The sequence below is a fragment of the Chinchilla lanigera genome, unplaced genomic scaffold, assembly GCF_000276665.1.
Source record: "Chinchilla lanigera isolate Chin_1 unplaced genomic scaffold, ChiLan1.0 scaffold00044, whole genome shotgun sequence".
NCBI classification, from domain to species: Eukaryota; Metazoa; Chordata; class Mammalia; order Rodentia; family Chinchillidae; genus Chinchilla; species Chinchilla lanigera.
The window spans coordinates 13,366,921-13,378,354 of record NW_004955445.1 but is presented as its reverse complement, the minus strand read 5'-3'; the positions used below and the strand labels follow the sequence as shown (position 1 = coordinate 13,378,354).

General features: G+C 39.3%; 1 long non-coding RNA gene across 1 annotated transcript in view; it reads left to right on the top strand.

The window, feature by feature from the left end:
* The window catches only part of LOC106149393, a 17,516-nt gene extending 10,330 nt beyond the window's left edge, over positions 1 to 7,186 (top strand). Inside the window, exon 3 of the long non-coding RNA XR_001235545.1 lies at positions 3,479 to 7,186. This is a non-coding gene — a long non-coding RNA (uncharacterized LOC106149393). The remainder of the gene's footprint in view (positions 1 to 3,478) is intronic.
* Positions 7,187 to 11,434: the final 4,248 nt, after the last annotated feature.

Here is an 11,434-nt window from a genome sequence, read left to right as displayed (position 1 = left end):
ATCTGATCAGGAATTTGACATCAAACAGATGGGGTCGGATCTAACGTTGCTATTTCTCAACTTTGTGTCTTGGCAAAGTAGTACATCCCCTTTCTGGGCTCGTTTCCTCATCTCTAAAATGGGGGTGACAATCTGTGCTTGGGGGATGCATGGAGACAGTGGGCTGGGCGCACAACAAGTGTGTGATGGATTTTAGCCAGGCTGTTGTCCTCCTTTCCTTCCTCTTTCCTTCCCCGCCTTACTGAGAGCTGTATTTTTCCATCCAGGCTGCTACTCCCCTGCTACAAGTGTGTGCATTGTTTGGGAGCTGGGCTGAGACGAGGTTGTGCGCTGCAAACACAGCCACTGTCGCTGGCCTACAAATGTCACATTCGTCCAAATAGCAATTTCAGGGCAGACTTCTTTTCTGATTTGTTGGTGCTCCTGAAAAATTAAATGGAGAGAATACTGAGGTGTCAGGAACATGATGGACTCATTGCAGAAGCAGGCTGCTCTTCCTCACCTTCAGTGCTGAAAAATGAGGCTCTGAAAACCCTGAGAGTAGGGACTCAGTCCACTCTTCCCCCAAAGCAAAGGGTGTTCCTTGTGATCTGAATGCCCAGGGGCCCTGTAGGCCCTTGCTTGGGGAGTAGACCCTCAAGCCCGATTCAGACTCTCTGGCATCTTTCCCCTCCCTCCACTTCTGTCTGGAACCAGGGGCCATAGGATAGGCTGAATGCTTACTTAATTCTTCTTAGACTCAACTTTACTATAATTTCCATATGATAAACTGCACCCATTTTAAGGGTCCAGTTCGATGAGCTCTGGCAGAAGTCCACATTCATCAATCTTCCCTGACACTCAAGACACAAAACATTTCCATCATCCTAATAACGTTTTTTTTTTAAATCCAGAAAAGTTACAGCCACCCAGAAAGTGCACAGATTAATATTATCAAATGATGCTGACAAATCTATCACTAAGATTTAGCAAATGTTACATTTTGCCATATTTGCTTGGATTTGTCTTCATTTCTTGCTCCTTCCTTCTCCTTCAGTTCATCCATGCTCCATTATAGAGAAATAACAGTTCTTTTAAAGAAATGAAACATAATAGGGACATTTGGAGCTGTCTACACACCAGTCCCCAAGAGTAACCATGGTCACTACCCAGCTTTGAAAGGTAACATGTCTGCCCCATGTTTTGAGACTTTTACTGCATTGTGTGTGATCACAGATCATATACAACATGGCAGGGAATGGTTTTGATATCTGCATCAAATAATGTGTAGGATTTGTGTTCTTTTGCAGCATAATTTTACTCCACATGTGCTTTTTAAGATTTATCCACTTTTTTAGAAGTACAGTAGACCTAGTTCATTTGCCTTAATAGAGTAAGAATATTTAAAATTTACTCGTTCAGTCTCCTACTGGTAGGCATTTAGGTTGCTTCCCATGTTTCTTCCTAATAATATTAGTGCTGTGGTAAATATCCTTGAGCCTATGTACAAACATGACTGTAACCCATGAACAGGAATTTACCTGAAAGTAGGATTACTGGGGCATAAACCCATAGAGCTTATAGATCTCCAACTTTATGAGGCACTGTTATTCTGGAATCTCATTTCTCACCCTTTTTCCTTTGGAATCCTTGAGCTTTTTTCCCATTTCACCAAAGGCAGAGAGTAAATTTGTCCAAAATTTTCAAGTTATTTTATGGGAGGGGGTCAATTCTCAGAAACATATTTTTCATCTCTCTGTGCCATTTGTTTATTTCCTTTTCTTTCATTTCAAAGTTTTTGCTTATGTGTCCTTTTGTTTCTTTCTTAATCATTGAATAGGATTCTGTTTAGGATTTCTATTTGCCTCTGACTATACTGGACGGATTTTCTCCCCTGATCCTCATACTTTACTTTGGCAGGTTCGGATTCATCATTCTAGAACTTTCTATGTGTATATATATTTGGATGATGTCAAGAAAGAGTTAGGAGGTCACAAAATGACCGGAAAATAAACAGTGATTACTTCAAGGTAGGATTGGAGGGTGAGAAAGACTATTCACTTTTTATATACAAATCTCTTTTGAAACATTGGCAAACATTATGAATATCCAATAAAATTTATAAGTGACTGCATTACTATGTAAAAAGATGCTTGACCTTGTTGATATCCAATGAAATGTAAATTAAAACAACCTTGAGACATCTCTTGCACATCAGATCAGGAAAAATTTACAATTTTATAATACCCAATTTGGTGATGGTATTGGGAAAGATGCACTATCTCAAGAATTTTTTTTTAAAAAGGGAGCTTCAGGACTAGATCATATAACTGAAAACACCATATCAGGCATCTAAAACCCATGCAGAAATAGGCCCATGGGCAGCTTGTTAGACTTTGTGTATCAGGCTCTCACTAAAGAAATATTTTGAATACTTTCAAGAATATTTATGGAGAAATTCAAGATCAGACTTTATTTTGCATTAGGGTTGCAGATTGCCTTCGGCTTTTTCAGACTGCTATATTTTGCCTAAAATGTTGATTTCTCCTCTGGTTTCTCCTCTAGCAAGAGTTAGATGTGACCAAATGTATCAATGTTATAAAATAAATATGCAGGGGCTGGGGATTTAGCTCAGCGGCAAAAGCGCCTGCCTGGCAAGCGCAAGGTCGTGAGTTCGGTTCCCGGTACTGGAGAAAAACCAAAAAAAAAAAAAAAAAATATGCAGAGCTTCAGGGTTTCAGGTCTGTCAAGGTGACTTTGGAGCCCATGTGGGTGGATTCTATCCTCAAACCTACTCTGGAGAAGCCACAGACATGGGAGGAAATGTGGATTTGAGGAACTGAGAACAGTGAGAATCTACTGGGCTGTTAGAAGGTAGCTTTCAGCTGGAGTATGTGTGTGAGCGTGTGTTTGTGTAATACGTATGCACACTCATGTGTGCTGGGGAGGAGGGATAGGGCACCCAGAGGCAGGGGTGGGAAGGGAGGTCAGGGAGCTGATTTTCAATCCTGCTGCTCATTAAATTCATCCTTGGAAGCTTTTAAAAACATTCACACCAGGTAACAGTAACATGTGGCAAAATGTCCTTGTTCCTAGCAGATTCACTTTGAACCATTAGAAGTCTGTGACTCGCTTTCACATATATCAGCAAAACTCCTCAAACAGAGAGGAGAGCAAGGGAGGGAGCAAATGTGGCAATTTAGGGTGGACTATAGTGGTATTCACTGTACTATTTTTTCCCTACAGTTTTGTAAGCTCATTCCTTTTCCTTCTCCTCTCCCTTTCTTCTTTTTTTTTTTTTTCCAAAATACAATGTTAAAAAAAATCAATATCCGCCTCTAGGCCTCATTCCAGATATTCTGACTTTGTTCGTCTGTGACAAGGTGGTATTTAAAAAAATGCTCCACATGTGATTCTGCAGCACAATCAGAATTAAAACCCACTGGGTTGGTGGGAGGATCTTTAATCTTACAAAGTTCTGCTCTTGTCTCTCCTCCAGAGATGCCTTGGTGCCACCTTTGACTTCCACTTCACGGTAGCCATCAGGAGCAACAGTGTCAGGAAGGCACACAAGACAGCTGGGTGCTCTGTGGAGAGAGGAACTGATGCCATTGAAATCCTAACCAGAGGACTTGTCATCTACTCTGGCAGCAAAGAGGGATGCTAACTCTCTTGCTGTGGTGTGTGAGCTTCCTTAGCCATCGGTCCTTTCATGTAACTCGTATCTATCTGAAGGGACATAGATGACAACCGGGCCTTTCGGGTTTCACACATACGCTTCACCAGACAGGTAGCTGACCCCGTCATGGGAACACAAACTTTCCAGCCCGAAATACCTAGGTAGCCACCTGCAATTACCTGGCTTGTGAAATAAACAGTACCCACCTGAGGGAGAATAATTGGGAAATGGATCCAGAATTTGGACCAAACATTATAAAAATAATTTGGGAAATAACGAAAGAGGTTAAGCACATGATGAAAAAGCAAGAAATCATTGAAAAGAACCAAGTGGAAATTTTTAGGTGTGAACAGTACAATAGTTGAAGTAAAGGACACAAGAGATGGATTGCCAGCAGGATGGAAATAGCTGGAGAACAGCTAATTACATGGAGAATCAAGTTGAGGAATTCTTCCAAAAAGTAGCAGGAAATGATGAACAGGAAAAAGAACTATTCTTAAATGTTTTCAAATAGGGAAGACAGATGTAGAAGTGCCAATATTCAGAAAATAAGAACTGTAGGAGAGAGAAAAATGGATAAAATAAAATATTTAAAGAAATAGTGAAGATTCAACTTGCTAAAGTTGAAAATAAGAGTCCTTGGCTTGAAAAGCTTACAGAACACCAAACAAAAGAAATAAGGAGAAATCCACATCCATGTTCCAGCAGCACACAGGCACATCCAAGAAAACTTTATGTTTTTGGAGATGAAGCAGATTGCCACCAAAAAGGAATCAGAGCAATATCAAGAAGATACTGCAAAGAATAGATAAAACAAGAAAGACTAGCTATAAATATTGTCATACTTAAGAACTAAAGGTTAATATACTTAAGAAGTAAAGGTTAAAAGATCTTAAATTAATGACAACCAACATAAGACCAAAAATATAAACTTTAAACCAACAAAAGGAAATTCTATCAAAAGACAGCAGCAGAGAAAAAAGAAACAACTAGAGATCCTTATAAGTATAAACTGTGAGATATGTTCTGAAACAACAAAAACTACAATAAATGCAAATGAATTAAACTTACTAATAGGAAGACATAGATACCTCAGATTATGCTTTTAAAATAATCAGTATTATACCTTTTAAAATAAGAAATAATAAAAAAGACAAAGAACTTTGGAAAAATCGAACACCATATTAAATGCAGACATCAAAAAGACCGGAAATCCTGACGTGCAACATAATATTTAACATAAAAATACCATAATGACCACAGCAGGAGCTTGAATAGTAAGAAAAGGAACAATATGACAAAAACCGTAACCAACAGAAACCTATATTCATCTAAAAATGTGTTCTAAAAATATATCAAGTAACAATAGTCAGAGCCAGAGAGATGTTGATAATTCATTATTTGTAGTTGGCTCTTTTATATTCCCCTCAGAACTGGACAGATGTTCTGAAATTTCCCAGTAATGTACTTTAGTGTGGACCTGTTTTTATCCATCTTACTGAGTACTTGTGGGTCTTTTCAATTTGGAAAGTCACGTTCCACTTTGGGGAAATTTTTAGTATTGTTTTGTCACAGATAAACTCCCCTGTGTTTTTCTGTTATTGGTGGAACTCTTTATTTGGGGATAACCGTCTTTAGAATGTTTTCTCATTTTCCTCTTTTCTTGCCTGTATTCTAGATCTTTGTCTTTTTTAATCTACTTTCTGGGAGATATCCTCATCTATATCTTTCAAGCCTGCTGCTGACTTTTTAAAAATTCTCCTACCATATTTTTAACTTTAAGAGGTCTGTTTTGGTCTCAGAATATTGCTTTTCTTAAAATAGAATCCTATTCCTATTTCACATTTGTGGTACTTCATCCCTTTGAGGAAACTAATACTTTTTAAAAAGATATTTTCTTCTCCCTGAATCATATCTGTTTCTCTAAACACTCCTGTATTGATTCTAATTGCAGCTGTAAAACTTTAACACAAGTATATTATTTTAGAGTCCTGTAGGTTAGAAATTTAGCATGGTTTCACCGAGCTGAAATCGTGGTGTTGGAAGGACCATTTCCCTCCGGAGGCTCTGGGGAAAATATTTTGTTGCCTTCTTCCAGCTTTTAGAGACCACCCACATTCTTTGCTTTCTAGCCCCTTTCCCACATATTTAAAGCCGATAATGTCACATCTCTATGACTCTTCTTTGGTTGTCACATCTCCTCCTGACCATGACAAAAGAAAATTCTTGGCATGAAAGGATCCACATGATTAGATTGGGATCATTGGGAAATCCAGGATAATCTCCTCATCTCAGAGTCAGGCCATTAGCAACTCTAATTGCATTTGCAAATTTAAACCTGCAGAAGTGTCATATAACCTAACATAGTGACTTGTTCTGAAAATTAGGGCGTGGATACTTTGAGGAGCTATCTGCCTACCATACTCCGCTTTTTGGTTTTGTTCTCCAATTTGCATGTTAAAGGCTTTCCTCAGATGTCTGATGATCTTTAGTCATTTGTACATATGTAAGAATGGGGGGCTCAAAAGGTTATTGGAAGCTGGTGCTGTGAATGACCTTTTCCATGGGCAGCCTCATGTGAGTGTCTCAGCTCTTTGCTGTTGGGCTGGGAGGCTCCCCGGAGCAGACTTGTGCAGTCTCCCGCCTGGAGGAAGAAGGCCTAGTCACCAGAGCTGTGTAAACTAAGAAGAGATTTGGGAGTTTCACCATCCAGGATGTATATGTTTGTTTAATTCCTTTGTGTCCCCCAACTATGCCTGGTATCCCTCAGGCAGGGACTAGATATTCTGTCTTCTGCCTGGGTATGAAACTTTGGGGTGCAGTGCTATCTCTTAAACTGTCTCTTAAACAGATATTCAATCAGTCTTTGAATGTTTAATCAGATCTTTACCACTATTTCCAGAGATGTTGGATGACTATTGCTGAGTTATATGGGGACTCTTTCTGTAAACTGGATTGGTTCTTGGATTCATCCTTTGCTGCCTTACAACTCAGCTTTATTAGTTCTTGTTTAAGGGTCATTTATCTATCTGCTTTCCAGCTACCAAATTTTGTTGCTGTTTTTTTCCTGTTGGTCTTTGTTAACAGATGCCCTATTTGTTGTTATTAACCTCTTTCCTGTTGTTTTAATGAGGTTTCTAAAGGCAGCAGAGCTGAAGGCTTAGGTTCAAGTCATGATTCTTAACTGGAAGTTGGTATGTTTTTCCTGTAGTTGTTGAGTCCACTGTGCAGCAGGGAGCAGGGGAAGTATCTTGTCCCACGGTGGGTGCCTACAATTTTTCCCCTTTTGTAGGAGGTGGATCAACTGTATCAAAGAGATGTCAAAACCTTGGGCATAACCTAAAAGGGTACCTGTCTCCTTTCATGGCTCCACGCTTCACTCTCTGATTCTTGGGAGCCATGATATGAGCAGCTATTTCTCCACCATACCATCCTGCCTCAGATGTCAACTAATTATGGAGAGAAACATGAGCCCAAATAAACCTCTCCTTCTTTTCACTCTCCCAGTGATGAGAAAGGTAAGCCAGATTTTAATACCAGAGAAGTGGGGCCATTGCTACAACTATACCTGACCATGTGGTTCAGAAGCCTTTGGAACTGGTTTGAGGGAGGAGTTTGGAAAGATTTGGAGATGCTAGATAGAGAAGCCCTAAAGTACTGTAAGGAGTGCTCGGTAAGAGATTCTGCCAGAGCTCAGAAGACCAGAATGGTGATAAAAATGCAGATGATAAAGACTAGCTGAGGAGGTTCCAGTTGAGAACAAGAACTCCGTTGGTAGTTGGATTCCAGGTCACATGTGTTATACTCTGGCAGAGTTTGTGTACATTTTGCCCATGTCCTGAGACTTTGCAGGAGACTAAGATTAAGAGCAGTGGACTAATTAATCTGGTGGAGGAAATTTCAAGGCAGCCCAACATTTAGTCTGTAGCGTGGTTATTGCTTCTGCTTTTAGTAAGATCTAATGTAAGAAAAAAGAGCAAAAAGCCCATTTAAAAGGTTTTCAGTTTTGTCAGAAATAAAGAACCTACAAAGATAGAGCAGAGGAGAGAGCAATTGCTGAAAGAATTAGTATTAAAAACAAGCAAAGTACTTTACAAAAAGAGAATAGGAAATATGCCTTGAGGCAGGCATCTACAAGGCAAAAACACCCATATGCATTGAAGGCTCCAAGGTGCAAATCTGTGAAACTTTCATTTGCTGGTTTTTTGAGTTTTTTTTGTTGTTGTTGCTGTTGTTTTTGTTTTTTTGAGACAGGGTCTTGCTATGCAGTTCAGGCTGGCCTTAAGCTCACTTTGTAGCCCAGGCTGGTCTAGAGCTTGCAGTGATCCTCCTGCTTCAGCCTCCCAAGTTCTGAGATTACAGGTGTGCATCAGAAACTTTCATTTGAGAAGAGAGCCCAAGACACCACTTCAAGGAAAAAAATCTCAGCAACTTAGGAAATTTTTTTTCCTGGGATTTGATTCATACTGCTCAGCCATGCAGGTCTCAGACACCCATACATCCACGATAAGGGGGTCCATCTACTGCTCAAGCTGGCAGCTATCCTTGGCATCATCTGAATGGTGCTGGTTTTGCAAGCATGCAGAATGCAACAGTCTTGAGGTCAGGAAGTATTTCACTCAGATTTCAGAAGAAGGCCTGGGAGGTCAATATGTGAAGCTGTGAGAGTGAAGCTGAATGTGCACTGGAGACCCCACAAACTTGGAAAAGCCGGTCACATGGAACATCTTAGGAAAGCCACAAGGAATGAGCAAAGACAGCCCAAGATAGCCCATGAGAGCTGCAACCACCAGCAATGCTGTAGGTGCAGGCCTGCGCCAGCCCTGTGGAGCTGTCTGTGTTAAGGGCCACCAGTGTCACACTCCAACAGGTATTTACTGATGAAGTGACTCTGATTTTTCTTAGCTTCAATGATTCTGCCTGGACCTGCGTGACATCTTTGTGTGTGCATGAAAGCATGCTATAAGTTTCATTTAGTATTGTAGCTGATATCGTATGTGCTTAAAGAGAGGGCAACCCAGAACAAAAAGTACCTCTACCTATTCTCTAATTGAGGATACTCTCAAAATGTTGTCCAATTTAAATGTAATACAAACTTGAGGGCACAGCTGAAGTAAATGTTTAGTTATAAATCTTATTAGAATAAGTTCATTACATATACAACTTAAAATTATATAGTATAAAAATTTGAATTTACTGCTTTCTGCCAGTCCTAGTCTAACAAACAGTTTTATTCAAACTCTTCACTACCATCTTGGACATCAGTGTTTCTGTCGTTGGTAGAGCCAATTTTTGGATCATCCAACACAATAGTCAGCACAGTATTCATTTCCATTTGAGGCAGTGAGATATGTGCATGTTTGAACCTATATTTTTGCTACTACAGATACTTTCATCCCAAACACAATAACCCATTATGTGAGGACAGGTTTTTGGAGTTTAATTTGTCTTGGTGGTGAATGTGCATGATTTTCACAGACAACCATTTCCCGTATTGATTTTAAAGTGAGCTTTAAAAGGCTTGTTTACAAAGACATCTGACAGTTGCAATTGTGAGGTGATACCTCCAGCGATAATTACTAAATCTGCGTCAGATTTCTTTGCCTTCCTCCCTTACTGGCCCTGTCGGGTGACATCTTTAATCATCACAAACCAGCATTGATTGAGGTCATTTCAGGCTGATGTTCCTTCCCTATACAAGATTTTTGTTCAAAATAAAGAAATTGAAAGTACATTCCCATAGTAAGAGACTTCTGTCAGGAATCAAAATCAGGGCAGCTCTTTTCTGAAAGCTAAATTTTAGAAACATATATTTGGAATAAATCCCACCATATATTTGTTTAATCACTTATTGTTCCCTTTTCATCATGATCTCGTTTCTGGGTCCAGCACTCTGATCCTGGAGCCAGAGGGCTCTAAGTGCTTTGGATTTTTATGTACTGATGCCTTTTGGTTTTTTTTTTTTACCTCTAGTCTGGCCATCACCCTTGATCTCCAAATTACATTTATACATGGTAACTCACCATTTCCAATTAATGTGTAACAGATATCTCAAATTTAAAACACCAAACACAGAATACCAAAGTATTGATTGGTTTTCTCCCTTTCCCAGAAACTCATCTTTCTCCACTCTTCCCCTTCTCCATTAAAGGCTCAGTCATCCCCTTTGTTACTCAGGTTCAAACCCTATAGGGTCATTCTACATTCTTTCATTTCCTAATTGACTCCCACATCATTCATGCCATGGTCTATCAGCTCTCCAAAATTACCACTGATTTGATCAGTTCTAACAATTTCTATCACTCTGATCCAAGCTACTAATTCCCCCGATCATGAAGGCTTAAACTCATGTCCCTGTGTTCATTCTTGACCCCACGTAACAACTCTCCACCCAACAGAGGGACCCTTTTAAATCCTAAATCATTAATTCCTATCTCTCCAGTGGATTCTCTTTACATGTAGAATAAAATCCAAAGTTCTCATGAGGCCTAGAAGACTGCCTCTCAGCCTTTAATGCACATACCAATCACTAAGGGACCGTTGTGTATATATCCTGACCCTGTAAATCGGCGGGCAGGCCTGGGACTTTGCATCCTGCTGGCCCACAGAGTGCTCTGAGAATAGTAACGGCCTTTAGAACCAGACACACTGACTCCTGCCTCTTTAGTTTTCTTCCTACTCCTGTCGCCTTCCTTCAGCTCACACTGCCCATTTTGGAATTCTTTCCTTTCTCAAAAACACCAAGGTTCAATTCCTTTTAAAAGCATGTTTACATGTGATTCTCCGTTTCTGGAACATTCTGTCTTCAGATATCCACAGAACTTTCCCTGTCATTTCACTGAAGTGTCTGCTTCACTGTCATCATCCTAACTGAAATCCCCCAAATACACCCATTCTACAACCCTCATTCTGTGTTTCCTTTTTTCCTAGCACTCATCATTCCATGATAGCTTTTTCTATAATATACATACTAATTTTTGACATTACTCTTACTTGCTTATTGTCTGTATTTCTACTAGAACATGGGCCTTTTTATGGCCCAAACTGTTTTGTTCACACTTTATTCTGAGAGCCTAGTACCACGCTTGTGTTCCATAAATATTTGTTAAATGAATGAATGAACAAATGTCTTCTTTGGAAACTCCGGTTCTCCATATGGTGGATCACATATTTGGTTCTCCACTCTTCTTTCCCACAACTTTCATTCTTTTTCTTTTACCACTGCATTTATGACACCTTCTCAGCGCTGATAGTTTGATGTGCTTTAATTTCACTCCATTTCTTTGTTACTTGTAGTGTAGTCTAAAATTATGCTATGGTATTATTCATTTTTTAATTTTTTATGTTATTAGTTTCTTGCAATAAACACAATCTCAACCAGGCTTCCATTTATCTCATAATACTTCATTATCATGTCTCATCTCATTGTGTTTTGTTGGTTCCTTAGATTTTGTTTTTTTATTTTATTAGTAAATTTTTCAATAGGTTTTTCAATAGGTTCTACATTTTTAAAAACATACTTAGAACTTAAACTTTTGGCAAATGGGCTTTTTGAGTTGTTTTTCTTTTGCCATATGGCAGAATGTTGAAGTTGTGTCCCAACATCCACATGGAACCTCAAGACAAAGGATGGGAGAATAATTGGCCCATGGCATATAAAACCACCACTGTCCCATTATTTGTAGCTAAGCTGTGCAAACAGACTTTAGTGGTGACATGTAATAAAAACTACTGATTTTACAGAATATTAATCATATGAATGTACTCAAAATTCAT